At 41.0% G+C, this 22649-nt stretch overlaps 1 protein-coding gene across 8 annotated transcripts in view; it reads right to left on the bottom strand.

The window, feature by feature from the left end:
- The window catches only part of ARHGAP22 (Rho GTPase activating protein 22), a 149988-nt gene that overhangs the window by 73644 nt on the left and 53695 nt on the right, over positions 1-22649 (bottom strand). Inside the window, exon 1 of one of the 8 annotated variants that reach the window (XM_021397815.1) lies at positions 11200-11321. The exons of the other annotated variants lie outside the window; for them this stretch is intronic. The gene's annotated coding sequence lies outside the window, so the exon portion shown is untranslated. Of the gene's footprint in view, positions 1-11199; positions 11322-22649 lie in introns of those variants that run through there. 8 annotated transcript variants of the gene reach the window in all.

The following is a 22649-nucleotide window of genomic DNA, read 5'->3' as shown; positions in this document are numbered from 1 at the left end:
GCCAAAGCAACTCTGTGATTGAGACATCTATCATAATAGAACGTCTTCAGCAAGAAGAAGTAAAGCAGAAAGTTGCTTTAGGCTAGCTATTTTTATTTTTTATTTTCCTTTTCTAACTTTGAAATGTTGATTCTTACAGTGTTAACAATCAATCAGTCTTGTGGTGAATTTTATAAAACAAATGAACCAAGAGAATGCCACTGCTGAAGGCCAGCTGAAATGCTGAACAGGAGGTAAAACCAGAACTGATAGGAGAAAGAGCTTACAATGCAAAATCCCATTATGAAACACTTAGAGCTCATCAATACTCACTTTTACAAAGATTTAACTAAATTGGCATAAAAACCAATGCAGTTAAATAGATGTAGCCCTTCAGCATAACTACAGTCAGAGTACATTAAAAGCATATCAGCATGCCTTGGTTGGATAGTGAATTAACTAAAATCAATATCCATTTAGTTAAAAGGGTTTAGTAATAGAGTGCCAACCCGACAGAAATAACACTAAGTTCTAACCATTATTTCTTCCCTGGGCTCCAAACCTCGACCCCAGCTCTATGACTGACTTGAATAAATTAACTTGCGAGTTTGATTCATAAAACCTTAATAATGTACATCTCAAGCCAAGACAGATTCACAGTTCATGGGAGAACTGCTAGGCAATACTGATCAGGGAAGGTTTGAGCAGGCTTTTCCCATTTCTTCTATTTGTGCTCCCCCCAAAAAATAAGGGAATAATGATAGGAGGAGCTCAGCTCCAAAAATCTCCTTATCCCTTTGTGGGGCCTACAATGAAGATATGAGCCAAACTGTCATAGTGCAATTTCTTCCGCCTGGCATTTCTCATGCACTCCCTCTTGTGGCAAAAAAAAAAAAAAAAAAAAAAAACGCTCACCTTTTTCCTTCAAAAACCCATAAACTTTAAACATATTCAATAAACAACTGTCTGCATGAGTGGACACACATTGCTGAATCAACATAGAAGAGAAAAAATAATAACTATTACAAAAAAAAGGAGGCTCTCTACTACCTCCTTCTATTACATGGAACACAACGATATCACTCAAAAAAATCAATAACGTAGTCTTCATTTTCACTCCCAATATTGTACTATCAGTTCGCTTTTGGCAGGACTCTAGTGTCTACTGCCACAACAGCGAGCAAGGACAATGTCGCAGAGCAACAGAACAGGATCCATGAACTGAATCCAACATCAGCATCCCTGGGGTCTCAGAGAAGGGGATTTTAAGAACCATGGCATGTCAACATCTGCAACAAGAAGCGTCTTTCATGATACACATCTCAAAAGAAGAATAAGCATGTTCTCAGAAAGGTTCCATTACAGTTGCTCTGTTTCCCCTATTTTGTATTAGCTATATACATCCATTGTCAAATCCCCTCCATTAGACAGGTTCATTTTGCAAGCTAATCCAACATGCCCTCGAGAACTGGGAACAGAAAATAAGTGTATCGAAGCAGAGGACGGACACATCCTGAAATGACTGCAACTGCCAACAGTCTAGAGATGGATGAATCAGGCCAGAGACCAAAAATAAAATGTATCCCTCAGCAACTAGATACTGTCCAGTCTTTACTGTATCATATTTTATGCTAGAGAAAAAATGAAAACATCACTTCTAGCTACAACAATTTTATTCTTACTGCAGAAGTTACACTGTTCAAAGGCTTCATTCTAGGTGGTAATTTTTTCTTCTAAAAACCTGTATTATAAATTTCTTTAAAATGCTTTTGAAATGAATGTGAAAGGGAAGGCAATCCAACGTAAATAAAGCAATGAGGACCATTTAGTCAGTTGTAGAATTTTGACTTAACCATGAAAGATTCGTTGAAAGAAATAAACAAAGCAGAGAAGAACAGCATACCACAGGCATAATTGCTTCATGCTTTCCTTCCTTTTTGTAACATTTATGCACTAATTATTCAAATAGTTGATCTAGATGTCTCCCACAAGACTGGAATGTCTTTACAGTAGTAGACATTATGTTCTCACACACTGTGTAGGGAGACACATTTCAACACTGAACATTTTCATGACTGCCTGGACTTTCAGTTTCTAACCCTAGATATCTCTGATGTCAGACTAAGAAGATCTCAGCCTTACAGAAAGGTAAGGACTGTCCTTAAGGACAAGAGCAGCCAAGCCCAGCACAACACTAGGAGGAGCGGTACTGCTGCAGCTTTTATCTCCCAACATTTTGAACAAGTGACACCAGAAAACTTGCAGGAGTCCTTTCAAACACGCATATAACTATTAGGTAACCAGTCCATTAAAAATAATAGCTGAGGCCTAAAACGATTTTAAGCCAGTGCAGGAGGGGACCTCAGTAGTTTCACATCACAAGAAAAGTACTTGAGGGCAGCACCCTTCTTTCATTGTCATATAAAGACTACTGAATGTGTCACTCCAGACTAACCTTTAGCATGACTTTTTATCCTGTCATTAGCTGAAGCAGTTTGATCTAGAGCTTGTCGTCAGTTTGGAATGCCCAAGTCTCCACAATATACAGCACACAAACTTTCCTGGGTGTCTTTTCTCCAACATATATTTTTGGCCTACCTTAGGCTAAAAGTCTTCAGCTCTACAGAAGAATTTATGAAGTGTTATAGGGCCTGCAGAAGCATTGCTCTATTTTCACTAGATTTGAGGGAAATAAAACAAACAAATGAAAAAACACCAAAACCACCAGAAAAAAAAAAGCAACAACAATAAAAAACACAACCAAACTACAAAACCATAACCAAACACATACCTTTCCTACTTTCTTTACAGACTGCAAGTTTCATTGCCACCTGCCTCACTGTGCTAAGCATAGTAAGGCTGTGGGCAAGGACTCTGGTCCTTAAGTAACGCTCCCCCTACACAGACAGAGTCATTTTCACAAAGGGTCTCTGGAGTTGCACCAAATCTGAGAAGCCATCCCTTCAAGTGATGCACACTATATTGGTCCTCAAATCCTCTATCAACTACACAGTAGGATTGGTCAGAACCAGGGAGATGTGGAGGACATACAAAGGCATCTTCACATGGGGTTCATTCAGAATTGTTTGGGCAAACTAATGATTATGCCCCATTTACAAGTATTGCTAAAAAAAAGTCTGCCTCCTAGAATGGCTACTGATCCCTAGAGCTTCAGATTGAAGTTCAACAATTTATGCCTTAGAGGAGGCGGCTTCTGCTTTCTATTCAAGCCATCTTGATTATAACACTATGATAGGCTCCAGGTCTTCAAACTTTTTCAAGGCAAGAAGCAAGCTAAGAACCAAGATTTCACCAACAAAGTTTCATCTCCTCACTGTGGACACTAAAGAAAGAAAATCTTCACCAGAAGTCAGCAGCCTCAGCTCTCTGATCATGAAGCACTGCTGGGTGTGTCCAATTAATCATGACAAAACTATTTTCAAATACACAACCCAGCAGGTCCATTAGGATAACATCAATATAACAACAGTTAGCACACACGTGGCACATTAAATTACCCAGATGCAATAACCGATTAATGAGTTAGAGAAACTAGAAAGTAAGAGGAGGCCATACATTTTAAGTGGTTCAATAGCCAGTAATCACAGAGCTCTATCCTAATACCAAAAGCAAAAAGCACACTTGAAAAGAGACTAGATTTAGTGACAATTAGAACAGAAGAGCACAGAGGAGAGATAATATTCAGTTACCTCAGTTTGGTCTTATTTTTAAGGGAGTTCACAATTTCAAGGTGAGAAAACAGACGCATTGAAAGCTTTGACTGAAGTTTGAATTATGCATAGTAGGACGTTTCATTTGAGGCACTGGAGAAAGAGTGTCCAGGAAAGAATGAACCAAACAAGCAGCAGAAGACATACCCTTCGAGCAGCTGCTTCTTTCTGACACCAATTCTAACCCTTACTCCCAACCAGTGGAAGGCAATAAAAATTTCAATTGCTGTAAAGACAATTGTATCTGATCTTCTGCCAAGAGCAAGGACCTGTACACACGAATTGGATTCTGCTCTCCCCCAAACCCACTATCTTTCTTTACCACATCGTCCTGCAGAGAAAACCCTCCAGCACATGAGGGAAACATCAGAGACTTTACCGGCTTAAATATATTCTCTGTTTGTGCTTGAAGAGGTTATACAAAGAAGATTCTCCCTTTATTTTGGTCAAACCAAAGGATAAAAATAAAGTTGCTCATTAACTTTAAATGTACACATCAATCTGTAGGAAAAGAATGGCTACTTTGAAGCTGTGATGCGTGTGTTATGGAAGGTATAGAAAAGCCAGAAGCAGTGGGAAGAAAAGTCCTTTGCACAGATCATTTGAGGTGTAAGCTGGTACTAAGCCATTCTTGACACGCTGCACAAAATGAACCAATATTTGACTTGCAAAGATAAACCTGACACTGATGATGATGTGGTGTTTAAGTCTAATGCTGAACATGGACTAAATCTCTACATATAGAATCATAGAATCATTAAGGTTGGAAAAGATACATCTCAGGAAAATTTCATTAGTATGATTATATTTGGGGGTTGCAATAAGCAAAGTTATGATATAAACATACAGTCTCCACCCTGTAATATATTCTAAGCTGGACTTCAACTACTGTATGTCTCAGGCTTTCCTGTTCACTTCAATTAACTCAAATTCCATTCCATCTCCCACCTGCGCAGAAGTCCCTGCCTCTTCTAGACCCACAGGCAGAAGTTGCCTCCCCTGCTTTTTCTGAGGGTGCCCTTTGCTCCATGCTCATTCGCATCTAGAGACGCTGAAAGCACTGAAATGCACACAAGGCAAAATATTTTTAATGTATATTTTAACTAATTCCAAAAGTTCTCACGGCTACTGAATTCTGTATTGCAACCAAGACTAGCTCAGCACACACCTCGCATGTCAAACCCACACAAGTGGTAGTAATTATGAAACTCCCTGAGGAGCAGACTGATGGACACTTCAGTTGAAAGCTGTTATCTAGTCCATATTGATCACAACTAGCAATTTGGTTTTGGAACAGAATAACAGATCTGCCAGAAAACTACTGGGCCTGCAACTCAGAGAGCTGACTGTACACAACATGCTGCCCCTAGGCAAGGAAGTCAGAACAGGAAACCTATACAAGAAAAACAAACCTGCCCAATTTCACATTAAGGGAGATTCTCCTTACTATGATTATTTTTAAGTCAGATTACCAGGCCTCATAACCCTGACACTTTGATGATGACCAAGACATTTATTCACATAAAGAATATTCACTATAGAATCAATACGGAATGCTAGCCATGTCACAGCTGCAGGTGCATGCCTTTTATTAAATCATTCAAATATCAAAACCTCATTGTGGGTGACACAGCCGCTACTGAGACTGACATATCCTCCCAGGCTGTCATCACACCACATTGCCCCCCAGGAAGCCAAGCAGTAATAACTGGCAACTGCAGCCTTGATGGCTTTCACTAAGACTGACTGAGGATAAATCCCATCTATTGTGCTACAAAATGACACAGGTTTAGACCAGTAAACTCTACTTCCTGGGACGATAAATATAGCATCCCAGCGTCCTGTGGCTCACACGGAAGGCTAACGGCAGCAGAGGTTTTGTCAAGAAGCTGCATGCACAGATGATTTCGTGCTCTGCACAGCTGTACTGCTCAGTTTTAACACTGCACTGATGCAATTAGACTGCAAGTAGCTAAAAGGAAAGAGATGGAGCAAGACCCACTGTGCTGTAAGCAACGAGATCTGTTTTCAACTATATTATATGCATTATTCAGCTCACCTAGTGGCATTACCATCATGGACTGCCACTTACCCAGGTGGTATTAAATTATTGTTTAGAACCATGTTACACTTTAACCCAGAAAGGATTTTTATGGACAGTATAAAGGAAATTAAAATCTGGACAAAAGCAAGTTATTTCAGGATGTTTTCACTTCAATGCAAAACTTTCTCAGTGTTCCAGGCTGAAAGAACACCAAGACCCCTGGAGCGTTACTGCTATTTAAGAAGAAATGTCTCAGTATATTTAATTTAATCAAAACTTATCCCACGTATTCACCCTGTGAATGAGTAGTCTATGCACCTCTTAATTCTCAGCAAAGGGACTTGTTTAGATTAGTCTACAGAAGTTTCCATTGATTTCTCCTTCCTTTGAGGGTTTTGCATTCCTTCCACAATTGAGCAGACAGAAACAAACCTGCATTGTGATGCAGCAAAACACAAGGTTAAGACGTATATCAGCACTGCATTCAAGCACATTTTAATGGGCAGACTATGCAATGTCGATCTATTCTGGAAGACAGGAATCTCAAGCTTTCTCCCACACTTTGCTAAGAGCATGTCATACAACTTTCAACGTGTTACTTTTGTCTTGATTTTCAGAAGTGCCATGCCCTCATACCTCACACTGACTTCAGAAGGCATTTTGAACTGTATTTCTGAAGGCCAGTCCCTTAACTTCTTAGCAACCTCATCTGTAAGACAGGAACATGCAAGATCTGTACTCCAGCTGAATTTCTGAACACAGGCAAAAAAACCAAACATAAAACCTATGGAAATGTGCAGCAACATTTACTTCCTACCTTTATGTTGCTCCGAATCAATGGAGAACTGAACAACTGCAGACTTGCAGCTGCTGCAGAAGGTCTCTTCAAGCAATGCAGCTCTGGAAACTTGAGTAATGGTTCTAGCTGCCCATGCCAGGAAACTCAACAGTAATCATAGAGCAATCACTATGTCTCCTGTAGTTCCACATGTGGCCAGGCTGCATTTAGGCAACAACAGGTTAACACTATTCAGCACAGTCATCTCTCTAGAAGTGAAAAGCAAATAGCACTTAGTACCACTGTAGCTGAGGTGGCTTCAAGGATGAAAACTGGTCTTCCAAAAAAAAAAAACAAAAAAAAAAAACCAAAAAAAAACGACTTCCCTGAGGAAGGGAAGGGCCTTCTGGCTTCTTGCTAGGAAGGGCCAGTAGATGAAGTGATAGTGCAGTAAACAGGAGTATGTGTTCCCCTTCTGCCACACAGTGGGAGAACAAAACTGTTGAGGTAGCAAACTAAAAAATGAAAAAGAATAAAGAAAATATATTAAAAAAGGATTAATTCCTTGTACTAGCAAGACTATCCAGACATTTGGTAGATATATTAAACTGACTTTTCCAGAACCTAAGTTATCCCTAGCTGCTAAAAAACACAGTAAAACCTAACATAGGGGTAGATTAGCTCCCACCTGCTTCCTCAGAGCCCTTTCACTTCAGAGACATCTGGTGTTAACCTCTGTACGAGACAGAATAGCAGACCTTGGGTCAGATCCAGTCTAGCAACTGCTACGTTCTCAGAAAAAGAAAACAACAGGCTTAAATTATTCGATAATTAATGGCTCAGCAACAGTTCTGTCCAGGGAAACTGATCTGATGGGGAAAACAAGCCTTGATCATGCTTTGTTTTATCCATTGTCTGAGAAAGGCTACTGCCACAGAGATTTTTTTCATGTATTATTTTCCTTCTGTTTTGCATAATTCAGACAGTAATGCTCAGAGCAGGATATGTGAAGTGGGTAAATAAGCTTCAAAATTATGCCCAGAAATGAGAGTGCACCTTATTTTTTATTCAGCAGAAGCCAAGAACTTCCAAAGGTTTACTTGTATTCCTACATTCAAACATTTATTGCTCCATTCCCTTATTTCAGGAGAATAATTCAAGTTCCTCTTCCCTTTGCACCTCTCTCTCATATTGAAGTGTGTCTCTACCATATACAGTAGACAAACTCTTTGAGCAGGTGGTCAGGTTGTGAGAGGAAATCACCAGGTTGAGAAGCATCCAGCAGTCAGAAAGAAAGACTGATGTGTGGTATCATACAGTGAGAAGGGCAGACCAACAGCCCTGTCTTAAGTCCCTGCAAGGAGAAGCTAAGCAAGCTTCCAACTCTAAGGAGACAGACGGCAAAAACATTCGGGATGAGAGAGACTGGAGCCTTGTCTCTGCTTGGAAAAGAAGGAAGAGCCTCTCTCTTGCTCCTGAAGCCCTGCTAACCAGTAGGTAAGAAGCTCTGGGAATGGAAAGAAAAGAGGGTGTGGATAATAGCTCAGAACCAGAAGGGGACAGTCATGTTAAAATGGTCCAACCAAGGACCCAAGTTAGAACCAGTGATGCCAAAAAAAAAAAAGTGTCTTAGTAGCTGGGGACTCCACACTGTTGGGCAACAAGGCATCCATTTGCCACCCAGATAATCTATCTTGAGAGGATTGCTGCCTACCTGGGGCCTGCATTCAGGACATCAGGAAGAGGCTGCCAGGTGTGATAAAGCCAGAGGACTACTACCTATCCCTGCTCTTTCAAGCTGGGTCACAAGAACCACCTCTGAGAAACTGGCATGACCAGACTGAGGGCTTGTAGGTTAAAATTAGGGACCAGACCAACAAAAAGACATCTGGTGGTCAGGATCTACTACAGGCCACCTGATCAAGGGGAACCTATTGATGAGGCCTTCTGGCTTGAGCTACAAGAAGTAGCTCACAGGCTCTCATCCTAATGGGAAATTTCAACCACTTGGATATCTGCTGCAAAAACAACACAGAAAGCTACAAGCAATGCAAGACTCCTGGAGTCTGCTGAAGATAAATTCCTGGTCCAGGTATTGGACAGACCACCCTGGTGCTCACCAGTGTGGAGGAAATCATTAAACAGGTTAAGACTGGAGGCAATCTGGGCTGCAGTGACCATGTCCTGGTTGAGTATGTGATCTCAAGGAAGATGGGCCTCAAGTTAGAGGTGGAGTTAGGACCCTAAACTTCAGGAGAGCAATATTCTGGCTGTTTAAGGAATTATGAGATCCCTTGGGAAACTGTCCTTAGGGACACGGGAATGGAACAGAGATGGCAGTGTTTTAAAGACACTTTTCTGAGAGCACAAGAGCTCTCCATCCCCCAGCACAAGAAATCAAGGAGAGGAGGCAGGAAACTGGCATGGCTGAGCAAGGACCTGCTGGTCAAACTGAGGGGATAAGAAGAAAACATAAAGGCAGCGGATGGGTGGCCTGGGAAGAATACAGGGATGCCATCTGGACATGCAGAGATGGGATCCGGAATGCCAAAGTGCAGACAGAACTGAACTTGGCAAAGTCAGTGAAAGATAACAAGAAGGGACTCTTTACATACATTCGTCAGAAGAGACAGGCAAAGGAGAGTGTACTTCCTCTGAAGTGAGAACTGGCTTCAACAGATACTGACATACTCAACAAGTTCTTTGCCATGGTGAGAGGTGATTGACATTCAGTCTTCCCATGACTCTCATGTCCCTGAACCTCTAGGTAGGGGTTGGGGCAACGAAATCCCTCCCACTGTAAGAGTAGAGCAAGACTGAGACCACCTCAAGAAGCTGAATGTATACAAGTCTATTGGGCCAGATAACACGCATCCCAGAGTCCTGAAGGAATTAAGTATATTCTTTACTCAGAGTGTGGTGAGGCACTGGAACAATTTGCCCAGATAAGTTGTGGAGGCATTCAAGACTAGGTTGGACAGTGCCCTGGGCAGCCTGATCTAGTGGTTAGCAATCCTGCCCATGGCAAGGGTGTTGGAGCTCAATGATTTTTAAGGCTCCTTCCAACCTAAACCATTCTATAACACCAATATTGCAACTCCAGAATCAACACGAAAGCAAATTGCAACATAAAACAGAATTTTATCGTAAGGCTCTAGGACAACTGCTAGTAAGAATAAAACAGTCCCAAGTCTCAGACTTATACACCCATGTGAGTAACATCTGTGTGCCCCTTCACAATGCTTCTGTTTTCAAACAGATTCCTCTTATTTCCTTGGAATCTCATTCTCTTCCCTACAGTGATGGTCAAACTATTTTTTGCTTCCCAAGGGAGAGCTGGATGCCTGTTACTTGAATTGCTTACAGCCAGGCTGGACAAAGCACATGAGAATATGCCGAGAGGAACAATGCTGCATATGATTTCTCAGCATTCCTGAGAGCTGCAGACAGAAAGGAACTGATGGAGCCAAAACCCTCCCTCCCACCATCCTTCAGTCTGACTCTTTTCTGCTGAAGGATGTCTGCCCTAGAGGGCTAATCAGCAAGGCACACACATTGGCACACACTAATTTTCCCACACAGAAAGCCAAAGCACTGATTTTTCAAAGCTTTAGTTGAAGAACTGGACAAAAAAGAGCCATATGCTTCAGTCAGTGAGAGAGAAGTTTCTGATTCCACCTCTTTCAGGAGGTGTTTAAATACTTTAACTTCAGGAAGAGGCCCTCCAGACTGGAAGAAAACCTGTCCTCATGGAGCAAGAGGAGGCAATGGCAAGTGGGAAGGCTCAGCAAGGGTTTCCTCAAGGGACTGACTGTGCTGTCTTCTCTCATCCTAGCACTTCCCCTTGTACCCAGAGTAGCTCCGAATAAGAGCATCCTAGAGAGCAGATTGTGCTGGGAAGCAAACTAGACACACTCCTGGCTGCATACTTTATTTCCTACTGGTGCCCTGGAGTTCCCTGCTGAGAATTAAGGTGTTCAGCATAGCAGCTGCCATGGGACAGGAAATGCTCCATCCAGAAAGCATGTGCAGTTTGTGCCAACAGGGATTCAAAAAGATCACTGTTCTAATGAAGTCATGGGACAAGTATTACAGCGTCCAACAGTAAAATCTACATATTCTCACCCTCAAAAAATAATAAAAAAAATACAGCTAGGAATTGTGAGGCTGTAATATTAAGTTAAATACTAGATCTGAATTTAGTAGTGTGGCAATGATTTTCAGCAATTACACAGGCAGGGGGCTGGACACTGGCTGTAGGCTGCAAGACTGGATGCAGAAAACCAGCAAAAGCTTGTTGAGTGCATAACACCCTAGAAGCAGAACACTTCAGGGCAGAAAACTACGCCGCTGTAGTACATTTTCACTATGTTTAAAGAAATTACTTCATTAGCATTTTTTAAGCACATATCAAGATTACTTAAAGAACACCCAATCCACATAATCAAAAACATCTTCTGAAGTCTTAGATTTTGGCAGATCACTGAAACCAATTAAAAAAAAAAACATTACACTTGTTTTCTTTCGTAAGTATCACATCCTTTTTTTCTAGAACAAAGTAGATTTTTAGCCCCTTGTAATTAAGATACTAAAGCAACAGGGCATGAAAAGCAAGTCTCCCAAACCAGTGCTCTAACCACTGGACTTCCTTATATACCCTTACTTACTTTGTAATCTCAGCTTTCGTCAGCATCTCAGTGGCAAGAACATACGCAAAAAAGGAAATGGTGACATATGGTCTTTTGCATTTCTCATTTAGATGGCAGCAGTTTGCTAAGGAGTCACTGCATATCCCAGCAACCTCATAGAAACAGAATGTTTACAGTCTGTTGAGATAACTTAATGACTTTCCCTACCAACTCCACTTCTGCTTTCTGATTTGATAGACAAAGGGTACAGGGAGGCAAGGCTAGATAGTCACAGGGATATTTGGGATACTGCAGTAGCCACTCAAACTGGAGAAAGTACATGTGCTGCCTATCCAACAGCCAAAACAATATACAAGATTTCTGGGATGAGGAATGGGTGAGGGGGGGAAGACATTCTTGCTGCAGGCATTCTTCCCTCACATCCTCATATAACCAGCAGTACTTCTCTGTGCTGCAAGGACACACAGCCAAGAGGACCCATGTCTGCCCACAGGCCTCAACCGCCAGCTCAAGTCACAGGATATCAACAAACTGGCACATACATCACAGTTCCCACCTGAATTGCAATGGCCTTTTTAGAGATCTGTTAGAATTGAGTTAATTTACAGGTAGACTTTAAAATAGCCCATCTCATTCACTTCTCAGCTCCTTGACAGATTCGCTTTCAGATTCACTCAGCTCAGTTCATTAAATCTGACAACACAGCATGACTGAATATTCATTTCTACCCTGAGACGTCAGCACACTTAAGCAGCTTAGAGAGAAAATTTTTGCTGCAAAGCCAAGGAGGGCAGAGGGGCTCTTCTGTAATCCCTGCTGTCCCCACAACAGCAGTGAAATTCATCAGGTCTGGGTCCTCCTAAGCTTACTCAATTGGTTATTGTCAAAGCCTCTGACAGAGCAAGCATGCTGTGAGCTCCCTCTCCCACCAACATTTTAAGCCAAGAAATTCCCATAAAAGCAAGAGGACAGTATTGTCTTCTCTATGAGGTCAAGTTACAGCAAACTCCAGCCCATTTTCTCACACACAATCTGCCAACTGTAGAACAGAAACCACAGCCATGGGGGTGACTGATACAGTACACCCCTGGTATAATGTTTTATACAGCATACCCTCTTCTTGGTTAAAAAGAAGTTTAATGCCTCAGTTCTCTCAGAAGCACACTGATTACAGAGTTGCAAAACTTACCTATCAGGCTGCTATTTCACTGCCTAGATTGAGACAGCTGCTGAAAATTAAAGTCACCTGTTTTAGTTTTTAAATTAGTAAATGAAAAGCCTGTTACTACAAAGCATCCTCAAATACCAGAACAATTTCTGAACATTTTTTCCACAATACACAGGGAAAAAAAGGTAAAATAATTAGACTTCTCATACTATAATGCCACCTATTATTATCTCATTCTCCTGTTGTGCTCCCTTTAACAGTTTTATGCTTTCAAATGCAGATTTATTAAAGCAGAGACAACCACCTGACTAGTACCACAGGCCCCAAATTGCTACGCTGCTAAGAACTATGCAAGACATGAAGCACAACAGCTGTTGATTCACAGAAGATCTGAATTCAGTCTAAACTTCTTGGACAACCCAAATGATAATGGAAAAAAGCACTAGTTTAGGCCCTAACCTATTCAGATGCTGGAAAGCCTGCCTTACGGAAATGACTTTTAGGATGCATGTGAGGTTTTCAAGCAGCATTCCTTCTTATATGGAATCAATTACCATATAAACATCTACACTATACCACAAGATAACTTTGAAAATCAAAACAAGATGTTCAAATCCTTAGATACCATCTTTTCTTGAAAAGGCTGTTAATTATTTTTGTTGTTGCTAGATTTGTATTTGTTAATGATGCTGACATTATACTTACTGAGAATAAAAAATAATAAAATAGTGTTATTATCCCAACAATAAACATTCAGCAAACACAGTGTCTGTTTTTGTTCTGTTAAATTAGTTACATCCCTGAACACTGTCAGTAATTCATCTGAAAGACCCTTAGGCTTACAGCAGGTGCTGACAGCAATGTGATCATCTGCAACAGATGCAAGGCACCCAGTGTTAACATTTGAACAAAGTATGAAATATTAATTACAGTAAAATCAGTTGATAATAACAAGCCCAGCTGTTCACAGAGTAGGAAACTAAAGCATTAACTGCCTAAGTCAGCAAATAGGTCCAAGTTACAACAAGACTGTCCTTCATGGAGACTGTAAAACAAAGAGGGTTGCTTTGTAAAATCCCTTCTGTTGGATGATACGTGCAGGAGTTAGACTACAGCAAGCCTGGAGAACATTTCCCAGGATGTCTTGAGAGACACAGCAGAGAAGATACTACTCATATACTCTCAACTTTTTCACTTGCACAGGTAAGATCTGCCCTGCTTCCAGAGTCACTCATGGCTTGTTTGTTTGGAAAAGATCAAACTTCTCGTCCTCACTACATTAGAAAAAGTTGGGAGCACCCAGTGTGCTCCAGAACTGTGCTCAGTACAGCTCACAGCTGCTCCAAGACTGGGTTTGTACCCAGACAAGGGTTCCCTTACTTTCCAGTTCAGTCTGACAATTGTGCCTGGTACAAAAATCTTGGTTGCTTATGTTTTTTTTTTCTTTTAAATTCATTTATAAAAACAAAACCAACAAAAAAAATACTGCTATGCCAGCTTCCAACCACACCTCTTCTTTGCTCAGTTCTCATGTGCTGATATAGAGGGTTCTTCTCCACTTCGTAGTTTGGTTATAAAAAAAAAGTCAACTCATTCACTTCATTTATATAAATTGAGCAAGTTCTGCATCAGCCCAGTGAGCAACAGCCAATTATTTACCTGTATTTGCTGTCAAGAATACTATTACTTGTCAACACAGCAACATAAACACTCCACGCCAAATTGGATGTGCAAATGGATGTGAAATATCCAACCTGCTTTGATTTCCAATTGCTCAGTTATTTTTAGAGTGTCCACAGGCTACTGAGCACTTCTGAAGCAGAGAAGATAGCACTGTCACAGTTAACCATGCATAACAAACCTCCACTCTGTGTTTAAAATATCACTTGAGGCCTCAAGGGCAATACCTGGTGGATCCTTCTCCTGGCAAAAAAGAAACTGGAACAAAACATCTGTAGTGTGACAAGTATTTTCTCAATTTCATTGTTCCACTGACTTTTTCAGATCCAGGACAAAAATTACAAGTGACTGAACTAATTAAAAACTGCTGAAATGTAACATGTTAAGTGTTAAGGGAAGTTACTATAGAATACCTGAGAATGGAATTTTTGAATTGAAAATATAATAACAGATTTTAAAAGTTTGAAGTAATACTATTGAACTTTTTTTTTTTAGTTTGTCTGTAGTCTCGAGTAAAATATTTCTATGCAGGTTAAGTAATTGATTCCACCTCCAATAAAAACGTACATTTTGAGTCACTGAAAGTTTTTCCATACTGTCATATCATACTAATTCAAAAGAGCTTTTATAGAATACAAGAATACAATGAAATAAGCAACAAATTATTCACAGTACGTTCAGCAGGAAACAAGAATTTATCTTCTCATTCTCCTGTTTACTGGGCAGCATTTACCAAGTTACTTTCCCTCCCTGTACCAAAAAATTAAGATAATAAATAACCTGCCTCATTTAGCTTTTCAGTAAGGTGAACCACAAACCAAATACAGGCCAATAACGTAACTACTGGAGAAACGTAACTGATTCTGAAGTTTACTAACAGAGCCACGAGATTTTCTGTGATCTTCTCTGTCCTGGTTAGGCTTCACCTAGCATGGCAAGCTAAGCTGGCACACCAGATAGAGGCATGGATAGACTGATTACTGCTCTCCACTGATTCTCTGCAAGAGTGATGGATTTAAAATGCAACTTGTGGAAGAGAAGAAAAACTGTGGATCTGCTTCGACAAAAGGAGACTGAAGTTGGGATTTCTGTTAGCCTTGCAGTCTGTTAACAGTTGTCACCATAAAAGAAGCATTAACAAAAGATTCATAGAGGCATTAGGAGAAAGCATCTGCTAACAGGGCTGCTTGAAGAAGCTGAAAAGAAAACTTGCTTGGATCTGCAAGTTCCACTTGCAGGTGGAACTTTCCATGAGCAGTTTAAGACAGCTGTCTGTCATCTGTCTGAGATGGTCTACATGCACATAATTTGGTCTGAGCATAGGAGCTGGATAAGATGACCCCTTTAAGCAATTCTTACAGCTCCATATTTCCATACCTGCATTTCATTTGTTTACATATATATTTCAATGCTCAAATCAACCACTAAATTTCACATGGACTCCAGCCTCTTCTTTTGCTTGAAGTATTTTGCAAAGACAACCATGGAGACTTCTCTATTAGATATTTCAAGTAAAAGCTAGACAGTCTAATAAAAATGGAATTTTGTACCTTCTGACCTGCCAGCTGAGGTCAGAATGGCTAGTCAAAGATTGAGAACACTAAGCTCCTCCAAGTACAGACTTCTGTAATGCCTTTTTATTTTAAGTCACTATTTTAATAAAATTATCCACTTGGAATAAAATTAGCATTATTAGCTTCAAGAAGCCTTTTCTACAGTACATTTAATTACACGTCAGCTAGTTTGCACACTTCAAGTCCCAAGAGCAATGAATGCAAGTCCTACCTGGGGTAGGACGACAGGCTGGGAGAGCTTATAGGTACACGTATACTGTATTCAGGGAAAAAAAAAAAAACAGGATATAAAACGAGCTAGAAGAGAGTATCCCATTTCATACAGTTTAGGATGCCTTCCTGTTACAAGTGAGTAATGCGGTAATGGGGTGCAGAAGCAATGCCACGTCAGGGGTCTGGCTTCTTTTAAGAGCTTTCCCACTAAGAGAACCTGAAATTAGATCAAGTAACATGACTGTTGACAGTAAATAGGAGCCAGAGGTTGTGTACAGAGCAGATGCTATCAGATCTTCAGGTGTTAGCTTCAGTTATGTACAGATTAAGCACAGCAGGTAGTTCAACCTATAAAAGGCAGTTCATTGAAGGGGCACCCAGTCTGCTGGCAAGGAAAAGAAACCTAAGCATTTCAACTAATGTAACTATCACACATTAAAAGTCTCTGTACTGCTACCTGCCAGGTAGCTATATTTCAGCGTTCCTCGTTTTTATATACAGGCAGTAGTCCATTCCTTTGTTGAATCTCAGCAGCTTCATTTCTAGGTTTGGCCCCTCATTTGCTTTTCTGCAAGGCTGCGTCCCATTTGTGTTAATACACCTTGTGCTCATTGTTAGAGGACAGGGTGCAACACAGTACAAACTGACTTTTACTTCCTTTGGTAACAATGACAAGTAAAAGTAGGGCACTCTTACTGAGTGCAAAGTATTCATTTTACAGGAAGAAATAAACCACATTTAAATCAAAATTTATATTTCCAAGTTGCGGCAATCAAAAGCTGTAGAAATACAACTTTTGATTAAAGTATTTTTATTGAAGCGTTTCAACAACGGAATTGCAACCAGCTCTGCTTAGCAACCAGTCAATTCCTTCCATGATCAGCCCCAAAACCACTCTACAAATTAAACAAAAGACCAACCTTACGATCAAGCCTCTGAAATGCTATCAGGTATTTTCTCTTCTCTTTGGAGCGACCATACAGGTTAGCAGTACTTTTCCATCTACTAACTCAGCACCAGATTTGCTGCTGTGTTAGGTCAAAGGTTAATGTTTGCTTTTATTTGACAGACACAGTCACAGAAAAAAATGTCTAGACAAGTGTAATAATTGGCCAGATAGCTTCAGGATAGTGTTTCTTTTTAAAACAAGCCCCTTACGTTTTCAAGTTTCTAGTTAATTTTTTATTTTCAGGAAAAACTTCCAGGAGAAACTTTCAAGTCATGCTGCACTCTCAGCCTCTCCAAAATGTGCAGGTAATAACCTATAGGTACATGGGAAGAGGAGAATAAAGCAACTTGGTGCTAATCACAACAGGGAACATCAGCTGCAGATCCATGCAGGCGATGTTCTCTGCTCTGCTCACCCAGAGATCACCCTTTCAGATAAGATGCAGAATGCTCATAAGACTCCCAAGTCCTTTCGGTTACTATGGTTACTGTGCATGCTAATCACCTTGGAAAAATGAGGAACAGGCTTATATGCTAACCTGATGCATGTTCCGGCCCCAACACATTTTGTTGTCATGGTTGTTAGGTCCTACCACACAAAGGAAGAAATGCTTCTGGAAGGCAGGCAAAGCAATAAGCACAAAAGCTCATTTACACATACACTTTTTCATCTGGCGATTGCACAGCTCTAAAATACTGCAAACTGTGCTACTGTATGCTTCACATAGCTGAACAGCCTAACTGTACATCGGAGAGCCAGTGGCAAAAGATTATAGTCAAAACGTTCTCAAGAGTCGTCTGACAACAGGAGCTGGTCTTTTGTTAGAATGTATCTTTCTAGTTACTACAGAGGCTGAAAAAATAATCCAGAAAAATAAGTGCATACAACAATTTAGACAGGAAAATTTGTTCCTTAACTCTGAGGTAGTACTATGAATTCTAAGACTACAATTCTGAAGTGTTTCAATAGCGCAGCCTGTAAGATATTACTTACTTTTTACAATCATTAGGAGTGATGTTTCTGAAGTATAGTTTTCTCCAAAAGCCTTGCCCTTTTGTTCAGGCAATGGAAAGTTATTGAGGTCTTTTTCTTTCTTTCTTCTTCTTCTTTTTTTTTTTTTTTTTAAAGGTTTCTCTTTCTATTCCTTTTACACAAAGCACAACCATCATAAAAAAAAAAGCTAGCTTTTATGTCTCAGACAAGCACGATTTTCCCAATGATCTCTTTCTTACAAAAGGGCAAACACCGCTCGGCTGAAAACTTGGTTTCACCTCCTTCCTTCCCGTCTGCCCCAGTTTGGAATCTACTGACTGGCGTTTTAAACTGAGCAATCCAAACCGATGGTCAGATTAAACAAAGTAAATGAAATGTTCACGTACAACCATGACTACCTTGCATCACCAGAAAGTCATGTACCAGAAATTCTCAGCTTCAGACCCCCACTCTCATCCCTAATGGGAAAAACTGCTAGTGTCAGAAATGCCAAGAAAAGAGATATAATAGCTTTGAAACAAGGAAGTTCAGGTATTAGGAAAGTGCCCAGTAATCAACAACAGTGCATAGAAAACACTTCCCCAGCTTCAGGTTCCAGTCTGGACAAGCACATAGGAGCTAACAGTATTAATGGGTGAGGTGGAAACAGGATATTATTTCTAGTTCCATTCCAATCCCTGCCAGCAATCATCATCATCTAGCAGACAGTAAGCCACTGAATCTAAAGGAAAGCGTAAAGGAACAACCCAGTATTCCTGCCCAGGAATTTGGTACTTCCAGCCAGGAGGACAACTCTACTACAGCAACAGAAAGAAACATTGCCTTTGCCAAGGGTTCCCTACTCCTGGCTGTTTTGATGTTTCTAATCCAGTAATGGAATTAAGGCAACTGTTTCAAGGTCTTTAGTTTCCCCCGACCCCAGTGAAGGAGATGAGCTTGTGGGAAAAGAAGAGAGAGAAAAGAGACTCTAACTTCATTCTAGGTGTAAACAAAAGTAAATCTCCCCAAGCTCCCACCCCTCTGATAGCTGCAGATAACCAGCTGCATTCAGGGAGATTGACATTTCATCCTTCCAGTTCTTCTAAGGAATCAGAATCTACTCATCAGTTACTCCTATCTACGCCTGATGTGCTAAAAGCTTATCTAGACAAAAAGCTGACAGAGCAAATACGAACTCAAAGCATGTTATCAGCACCCTGCCCCCAAGCCCTACCTCTAATCCCGCACCTACCAAAAGGATTCCCCACAGCAGAGTGGGATTAGTTGAAGCTCATGGTCAGGTCATTGCAACAGCAACCCAAACAATCCTCTGAAATCATGTACAAAGACTTGAGTGAAACGATGCCACAGGAGCAAGCGAGCAAAAACAACTTCCACTGAAGCTGCAGGAATAAAGCGGTGTAAAACCCACTTGAGAAACCCAGTCTCTTCTGTATTTTAGAAATTCTAGGAGTATTTCAAAAGTACCTGGAAAATAAACTTACTGATAAGTTCAAGGAAAGAGATGAGTTTCAACAAAACCATACAAGGATGTATTTTGCCTCAATTTAGAATAAAAATCACAGCTTTGCGCTTAGGGCCTTCCCCACAGGGACTGAAAACACAAGCTACTTTCATTTTACCTTCCTGATCATACTACTGCAAACAGCAAAGTTATAATGAACTTGAGATTTATTAAGTCTCAGAGTTCAGTTTCATAATAGACTTCACAAATCAATTTTCAACCTTCTGTATTGGTTAGAAGAATAAACCAGGGGAAAGATTTATACCATTTCAAAGGAGCTGCTTAAAAATATATTTTCAAAATAAGACAAAACCCAACAAAAGGTAGGCTAGACTTTTAAGAAGGCCTCAAAATGTTTTGGTATTACACATTCAGACTTTGAGACATTTAAGGCTGGGTGTTTCACAAAGAGCAGCCTAACAATTATCCATCCCAACCATCCCAATTCTCAGAGAACGGCACAGCTTCACATGTCAGCAGCTTTGCCCAACGGCACAAAGCTGACACAAGCATACTTCATTCTTTAGATCCTGAGCTCAGTAGGCTAGCTGAAATACCAACACAGAAATACTCTTTACAGCAGCTCTCTTTAAAAGACTGTAAAAGGGAATAGAGGAGGAAAGAACGTCAGCTAGGAAACTTACTGCAACACTGACCATCTTTTGAAAAGTAGAACTACTTCCCCTTACAAAAATTACACTTGTTTGTGGAGGAAAAAGAAAGGAATGACACAATGAATTCAGTGTAAGAATACACTCGGAGATGATAAGAAGACTCCCCCCATCCCCTCAAAATGAGCCGCTATGGTCTTGATATCATCTTTCCAAGGGATTGCCGTTGCCTGAATACCAAGTACAGGGGGAAAAGGGCTCCGTGCCCCGTGTCACCATACCCCGTAGGAGCAGCGAGCGGCTCAGCCCCGGCCGGGCAACCCCCCCGCCGCCCCCTCGTGTCAGCGCTGTGCGTTACCTCCAGGCCGCGGCCCGCAGCCCCCGCAGCAGCGCAGCCCCATGGCACGGCCCGGCACGGCTAGGGGGGGCAGCTGGGCTCCCCGGGGCTCCCCTCTGCCGCCTATGTTTGCGGCCAGCCCCGGGACAGCCCTTAGCACCTCGCGGCTCTCTGCATGCTCAGCTCCTCTGGCTGATGTGTGAGCCGCGAGAGGCAGACGTAGCTCTCAGAAGGCCGGAGGGCAGCAGCCACTAAATGCCATCCTTCAGTGCACGTAAAAAGATGCTAGGAATGCCGTTTCACCTCTTGGAAAATTATGTCGGCACAGGAAAGGGTCCTATCATTTGCTCCTCCCAGAGTAAACACTTAGCCATGCATCTCCGGCAGCTCCTGCAGAGACTGATAGGTATTGAGAGCGAGGGGACCCTGCATTCTTGCCGAGGTCAGTGTTGCTCCAGCAATATTCAGAAGGCACCTTTAAACACTTCCTTGTAATTGCATTAACCTAACTAAATCACTAGCCACAGAGACAAGATAAGAGTTTTGTTTTGGGATAAGAAAAGAGCAATATGCATAGAACAGATGTTTCCTGGCTCTCTGATCACTCAGTGTTTGTTTTCAGACCCTGCAGCACTACACTGAAAGCAGCATGGACCCTGCATGTTGCAGTCCAGAAGCAGCAACACCCCTAAGCATTGCAGCCAGGCATGGGACCTTTTTTGGTCCCTTTGGGGCTTTGTTTTAGCCAGCAGCTCACAGGTAAAGAGGGCACAGCACTTGGGTCAAGTGTTAAGTTTAGAAGTCACAAGCAAGAGAAAGAACGACCAAGTCCCTTTCAGGGCAGGCACTGCAGAAGAGAATGCTCTGAGAGCTGTGGGCAAAGTTTTTTGAGCAACAAGACCCACGTAACCTGTGGAAAGATTTTGAGACTTACTTCTGTTAGGGCACATAATTCAGTGCGTACAGCATGAGCTGTAAGAAGTAGGTTTTCTATAATTCTTAGTAATTTGACCTTCTAGATGCATGGTTAATGGTGTATGTCTTAGCCTTTAACTGCACATACCAACCTGAGAGTAAGATTTACAAGAACAGGAGCCTAGAGTTCAATGTCTAAATCTTTACTTCAAGTACTAAGCAATTTGGCTGATCTTTCAAAAACATCAAGTTCTTAACAAGTCCCTGTGAAACAAATTGGTGCAGACGGAGTTTTTCTAAGCCCTAAGTTTTTCTAAAACAAACAAACTCCAAACCATATACTTGGCACTTTATTCCAGCTACAGCTCTCTGTTTTGCTATCTGAAATTCCTGATTTTAAATTTACAGACCCCTCCTTTCTTAAGAAATACGGTAGCGCATTGGCTTCTACTCTGAAAAGGAAAACTGGCTGCTAAACAGAGCTGGACAAGTAACGCTCTTTCCTATTTAAGGACCAAGTTGAATATCTGGAAACCAGAAACAAAGATTTAAGCCAAAAAGTTATATGTAGGGGAAAAAAAAAAAAAGTAGTAGTAGAATATGCTATTCTATTTCAACAATTCGTTCCAGATGCAATGTTTATTTTCTATTCTCTTACTAGGAGACAAATGTTTTTCATGATTCCCCAATCACAAAGGCAGAGTTGCATCTCTAGAGTAGGGCAAATGCTGATTTTCAAACTCTTAGACATAAGACAAGGACTACAAAATGTTTGTTTTCTCTCGGAACCTCTAAGGCACAAACTGGTCTGAAGAATACAAATACTGGCAATATTTTGCACCACTAATAAGAAAACAAGTGATTTCCACTTCACAAAGAACAGACTGGAGCCAGCTAATACAGAGGTGACATACCAGTGAAAAGCTGGGCGTTTATACTAATATCTGTGTTCAAAATCCAGGAGAATGAGATTAAAATTAATCAAGTTTTGACAATAGAAGTGTGTATCATTTGATCTGATCAAATCCCTCACATCACTGATTTCTGAAGTCAAGGATTTAGTAAACTGCTAACGGCTCTATTTAATGGGGAGGGTTTTTTTTGTGAGAAATCAGATTCAACCCAGACTATTCCCCTACTTGATTACCAAGACACGTGGTAAGTTAGAGCACAGTCTTGCCAGGTAACTGGGAAAACCCTGTGACTCTCCACTACTGAACCCACAGGCTACAGAAAGGTCAGGGAAGGGCTGTACAGGACTGAACTGCAGCAAGATTTAAGAAGTTTTCTTCATTAAAATGAATAAGAAAGAAGCCACAGGTAGATGTTTTGTAATGACGTAAACCACCAAAGCAGTAAAAACTGAAAATCAAAAGCAGAAAATCTACTGAGTACTAGGTAGGCAACCCATGCTACTGCATATCACTATGCAGGAGAGCTCTGGCTGGATCTGCTCAGGGTAAAGGAGAAGAAAGTTTATTAATACTGTTATCTGATTAGAGCATCACTGTCTATTTGAAGAAA

This window comes from Numida meleagris, chromosome 5 (assembly GCF_002078875.1).
Source record: "Numida meleagris isolate 19003 breed g44 Domestic line chromosome 5, NumMel1.0, whole genome shotgun sequence".
In the NCBI taxonomy this organism is placed as follows: domain Eukaryota; kingdom Metazoa; phylum Chordata; class Aves; order Galliformes; family Numididae; genus Numida; species Numida meleagris.
The sequence above is the reverse complement of the archived record's forward strand: the minus strand, read 5'-3'. Positions and strand labels throughout refer to the sequence as shown.